Here is a 6193-nt window from a genome sequence, read left to right as displayed (position 1 = left end):
GGCGGTGGAGCCGCACTGGAACGCATTCCACTCTCCGTCATAGGAACCCACAGAAGCCGGTTTCTTCCGGGTTCTCGTCCAGCGGCGGAAGTGCCTGGGTGGAACACCTGCCGACGCAAGTCTTACAATGCAGAGGCTTGAAGCTCCCCGGCGGCGTAAATTACATCAGCGTGCGTTTCAACACTGCCGCTGGGAACCCCAGACAGCACAGCAAGGAGCCGCAAACACCGGCTCCACACAGGTTATGGCACCACAGGCTCTCGTCACTAACACAATACATAGAAATACACGAGAAAGAATACTGAATAACAGGCAGAATAGGCCTGCAATGAAGCCACAACTACATAAGTTACATTTTAAACATTACCAACGCTGGGGAACCACAGGTGACAGCACAATACTCACAAGAAAGGCACCCAAGAGTTAGGGCACAAGATGAAGCTGACAGAGTTGACAAACAACTTTTTGTAAGATCCAGTTAAAAGATTTAGTAGCAGAGCTACAAGTGGCAGCAGCCTGCACTCAGCAAGCACCTGCGAGGTTAAAGCACCTGAAAGCAAGCTAATGGGTGTTTCAGGTAAATACCTGTAAGGCTGGGTTCACACCTAGGCGTATTGAATATGTGCGTTTCTACCGCAATTCACGCGCGTTTTTCACGAGGGCTACTTGGCTGTATTCACGAGTGCTACTTGGCTGTATCCCAATGGAAACGTGCGACAAAAACGCATTAAAGAAGCTCCTGTACTTCTTTGGGTGTAGGACGTTTTGTAGCGCGTTCATACGGCCTGTAATACGCCCAACTGTGAACCATACCCATAGGAAATAATGGGATTTCAGTGTTTGAGCGTTTTGCAGAGCGTTCGAACGCGCTACAAAACGCCCAGGTGTGAACCGGGCCTTAGAGTCAGCTTAGGCATTAGCAGCACCACAGAATCACATATGTAAAGGTGGCCATACACCCGACAACCCATTGTACAACTTTTGTTGTGCAGACATTTCACCTTCATACAATTTTCTTACAACTAACCCATCATGCACAGACCAATGTAGTTCACAAATAATGCTTGTCAGCATCACCACCTGGCTGATTTACATTGATCAAAAGGACAACTTTCGTTTGAGCATGTGCCGTTTGCATCGAGAGATTTTTTATTGTACAACCACGCCATTGACCTGTCAATGGTGGACCTGCACCATTTAGGAAAGGGCTCACAGGGACTTCGCCAACTGAAGGAGGTAGAAGAAGAAGGTGGACATCAAGGACTTTATCCCTGTTAGGTAGGCACACTGCTCTGATCCTGACATGTAGGAGGAAAAAAAAAAGGAACGGCAAGCCAGGGGACTCTTTCAGCTTTTATGAGTTACAATCCTGATTAGGGGAGGAGGGAGGGATTAACCCATTCGTGTGCTGCCATGGAGCTGACAGGAAACTACTACTTGGGGGGTGCTAAACTAGGGAAGTCGGACATGGAAAAAGACCTAGGGGTGCACATAGATCACCAATTTGGCAATAGTATGCAATGCCAAGCAGTGGCCAGCAAAGCAAACAGGATAATGTACTGCATTAAAAGCGGGATTGTAGCAAGGGATAAAAGAGTAATACATTCACTTTATAAATAACTGATTCGGCCTCATCTTGAATATGCGGTGCAGTTTTGGTTGTCAACCCTCAGGAAACACATCCTTGAGTTTGAGAGAGTCCAGAGAAGGACTACAAAATGAATTAAAGGGATAGAAGGCCTGAGTTATGAAGACTGCCTCTAGCAATTAAACTTATTCACCTTAGAAAAGAGACATTTAAGGGTTAGTTCAGACCACAAGCAGAGCGTTCCGGCCAGAATCGGACATTGCGGCCGGCTCACTTTTTTGGCAAGCACTATTTTGATCGCACCGCATTGGACCGCAGGCACAATGTGCCTTGTGATCCCGTGCGGGCGATCGCATTGCGGCCAGAGGGCGTGGCTACCGTGCCATTCACTTCAATGGCTTGCCACGCCCCCTCCTGCCCGGCAAAAAAGTGAGCCGGCCGCAATGCGAGGCAGTGCGTTCTGGCCTGAATCGGACCGGAACGCACTGCTTATGGTGTGAACTAACCCTAAGAGGCGATCTTATTGCAGTCAAAATCATCAATGGGGACCACATTATTCGGAAGAAGTTTTTTATACAGAGAACTATATTGAGAACACAAGGACACAACAAGAGGTTAGAAGAAAGGGGGTTCAATCTCAGACCACGCAAGGTTTTTTTTTACAGCGCGCATTGTAAAAATTTGGAATTCTTTTCCACAGGCTGTAGTATTTGCTCATAGCGTTGATACATTGAAGAAACCTCTAAATGAGTTTCTTGTTTCACTACATATACAAGGATATGGGAAGTGTTAGAGCCATATATATACAGAATAGAACAGAACAGAATACAGAATATACACACAAACCCATACATAAAAGACTATAGGTTAAACTAGATGGACCTTTGTCTTTTTTCAATCTCACCTACTATGTTACTTTGTTACTATATTTCCTTTTCATACTGTCCCTCAGTACTATTCTGCCTTGCATCTTTTCAGAATCTGAATTTTGTGAACAATTTCCATTTTCCTTATCCCAGGTCTGGCTCTACAGAACAGACAGCTTCCCAAATAATAAGGGAATCTCTCTGAGTCAGTTTTTATGGTGGCCCCCGTTTCATGCTAATAAAGTGTGGGATAACCCATCTGTCATCTGCCTCTTTATGCTGCACAGTGTTGATGGTCTCGTAGTATGCACAGTTGTCACAGTTCCTTGTACCTTGATCCAGGTCCGGGTTTTGCCTCCTGTCCGAGCTGCTCGGTTTCCTGTCAATCCACCCTGAACCTAGGTGTTAAAAGGCTTGTGCACCTGTGCTTTTGCGTTTCAGCAAACTGTCTCCATGCTAGTAGCCGGACCTCTCTGTTTCCTGTGGCTTTGCTGTTTGAGTATTTTCCTTAGATCCTGCGACTCTGGCACACCTGCGTTTGTTGTGCAGTCACACTGTCCCTGCATCTCCAGAGACCTGTATCCCTGCACATTTTCTTATTTAGTCACAATATACTGCTCCGCAGTGTACGATTCCTGGTGCTCCTAATCGTGACAACAGTATTGTCATGCAGACTTGTTTCTGGATGCCCACATCTAAAATTTTACCTCCTTATTTCTGAGGGTTCTGTTCGCTTATTATTATATAGGATTTATATAGCGCCAACAGTTTGTGCAGCGCTTTACAATATAGGAAGATATTACAGTTACAATACAAATCAAGACGAGATGGTAAGGAGGGCTTATGCAACTTAATTTACTTCCCCTCCTTGAAATATCCTCATCTAGCCTTACTTTTGGAATGGTTGTGTGAATCTTTCACCCCTCCACCCTAAGGGCCTGTTCACATGAGTTTCAGGTCCTGATCAGGTCCGGATCTGCAGACGCGGTGCTACTGATGCAGTGCGTTATGGTCGCGTTTTTGATGCGTTCCAGTAAAAAAAAAAAAAAATTATTTTTTTTGCTGGAGTGGGGCTGTTAGTATGTTAGCTGCAGTCCAGTGCGTTTTGGACGTGTTTGCGTTTCCTGACCGTACAAAATGTGACATATATATTTATTTGGTTATACTGTTGCTATATATCAGGACATGTCAGTAATTTATTCATGCTGACTAGAAATGTTACTGAAAGGTCCACTTTAGGTTTGTTAAATTTTATTTCATGTAATTTGTCAGCAATATTGAAATTGAAATTGAGTGTTTTTCCAGATTGATTTTATTTTTCATTGCAGGCAATAAACAGCCAATGTATTTTGGTGTTCCAAGGGGCACCCTTCATTAGGGCTTTGGAATGCAATAGGGCTGAGTTCTGCACTAAAAACAATGGTAAATTCTTAAATTAAAGAAATCTGTTTCCAATTCTTGGTTCAGCATATGTGTTATAGTGCACAGCAGTGCTGGTGCATTACCATTTAGTGTAATAATGAATTGGAGTGAGAGGTAAAATGAATGGCACCACAATGAACCACAGTTACTGTTACCATGGATTGCAGTAATGTGCAGTAAAGAAGTGCAAATTAAAAAACATGTTACCGCAACAGAAAAATTTGAAACAACCAGGGTGTTTTTGTTGAGCAGATTTGCCCTCGCTGAAACTCCAACATTGGAAATCCCATACATTCCTATGGGGGCTGTTCATGCAAACATGCAGAATCGCATGTTCCAATACGTCTGTTGCCTAAAATGATCACTTAGCTATTTTTGTCTCGCTGATCAGCGCATTTCCATATAGACTCCAATGGAAACGCACTGATTATCGCATTTTTGAAATACGCTTCTAAAAACGCGCGGAAAACACGCTGAAACGCTGTCGCCCTGGTGTGAATGGGGCCTAACACTTTGCTGAAAAAAAGAGTAGCAGTTGAATGGATAGGGAAGTTAGGCATTGTCTCTATATGACTGTTGCTGGACTGGGGTTTGTTTTTAATTTTAAACATGTAATGTTTTCCACAGGCTCACAGCTGGCAACCTGGAATAAAAGACCCATTCCGTGGATCTGTTGTTTGGGCTGTGCCTGAAAATGTGGATATCACAGCAACTCTGTACAGAGTAAGAGCAAAATACATTGAAAGCTATGTTTCTGTTTTACATTAAAAGCTATGTTTCTGTTTTACATTGCAGATTAGTTCAAGTGGACTTGGCACTACGGTAGTTGTATTTTCCCATGCTGAGTGCATACATGTTAATTAATAGGTGCTTGCTGCACTTTCTGTATTTATTACCTCTCAGAGATCACAGTAATCCTCCTGAATATAAGGACACAGCCACCTTTTTTTCCACACACGCTCCAGAGTCAGCATCTACTTTCTAGACTGAGAATCTGGCTCATAGATGATACAATCATGTACATTGTGGTGCCTGTACAGCTCTTGGCTGTATTTCCAAATCTCTGGCACAGATCAGTCCCTGGTGTAGCCTATCTCTTTGTGACCTGTTACAAAGTTTCAAGATTTGGAGGCCGATCACTGGGGAAGGGGAGACTGAGGAAATGATTGCCTGCAGCATATTGGTCTCAGCCTAGACAAAGGCACTTGACCAGAGCTTAAAATCTGCTTTTAAAGGAGAACTATGAGATGAGTGATTTCCACTCACCTCATAGTTCTAGCCGACCTGTGACAATAAGACTGTCACAGGTCGGCTCAGTAGATCGGGAGGTGAGCGAACACATACCAGGTTCGCTCACCTCTCGATCCTGTCATGGCTCTCTGCCGTGACAGGGGGAGGGCTGGATTCCCCTCTCCCCGCTCCGATCTGCCAGCGCTGACTGGCGGAACGGACGGGGGAGGGGTGGGTACAGCTGGCTCTGCCTCTAGATAGGCATCTACGTCGGGATCCGCTCCGGCTGCAGCGTCTCAGTATACCGCGAGCTGCAGCTCGCGGTATACTGAGCTTAGGGTAACGGGAGGACGCTAGTTTGTGTCCTCCCGTTACCCTAAGGAGAACTATGGGGAAAAACACTGACCCCATAGTTCTCCTTTAAATGAATAAAGATAAAGCTGTATTTGGTTGTACTGTTGCTGTATATTATGACATGTAAGGAATGTATTCATGCTAAATGAAATGTTAAATGTCCACTTTCAGCTTTGTTAAATTTTATTTCATGTAAGTTGTCATAAATATAGAATTGAATATGTGATATCAATGGATCAATTTTACCCAGTTTAGGCTCCTTTTAGACGGGTAGTCTGATCTGGTCTGCCTGTCAGTTTTTCAGGCAGCTCTGATTGGAAGCCCAATGGTAGTCTATGGGCAACCGGATCTAAATGGACTGCGTCTGTTTACATCTAATTACCCCTGACTCCATCCAGGTCCAAAAAACAAACCAGCACAGATGTAAATGAACACGTCCGCTTACATCCCACTTGCCATAGATGTAACCAGAGTCTGGTGACATCCGTTCCGTACTGCATGGATCCCCTTAGGTTTTAACTTTGAATAGTTTCAAAGTAAGAATGCCAACAAAAAAACAATGCATTAGCAGGTTACCTTCAGTGGACTATATCCAGAAATATAGGCATCTGAACATTTCTGTAAATGCTGAGCCTGGCACTGCCTTTTACGACCCCCTGATTGGTCACTTAGAGCAGTGCTCCCCAACCTTTTTATCGCCGCGGATTTGATAATTTTACCGCGGCCCGCTGAG

General features: G+C 44.3%; 1 protein-coding gene across 1 annotated transcript in view; it reads left to right on the top strand.

The window, feature by feature from the left end:
* The first annotated feature begins 4502 nt into the window (after nt 1-4502).
* Nucleotides 4503-6193, top strand: part of LOC108798516 (EH domain-binding protein 1-like) — a 104394-nt gene continuing 102703 nt past the window's right edge. The window contains exon 1 of the mRNA XM_018570278.1: nt 4503-4599. The gene's annotated coding sequence lies outside the window, so the exon portion shown is untranslated. The remainder of the gene's footprint in view (nt 4600-6193) is intronic.

This window comes from Nanorana parkeri, unplaced genomic scaffold (assembly GCF_000935625.1).
Source record: "Nanorana parkeri isolate BGI_ZX_2015 unplaced genomic scaffold, ASM93562v1 scaffold1494, whole genome shotgun sequence".
Taxonomy (NCBI): domain Eukaryota; kingdom Metazoa; phylum Chordata; class Amphibia; order Anura; family Dicroglossidae; genus Nanorana; species Nanorana parkeri.
The sequence above is the reverse complement of the archived record's forward strand: the minus strand, read 5'-3'. Positions and strand labels throughout refer to the sequence as shown.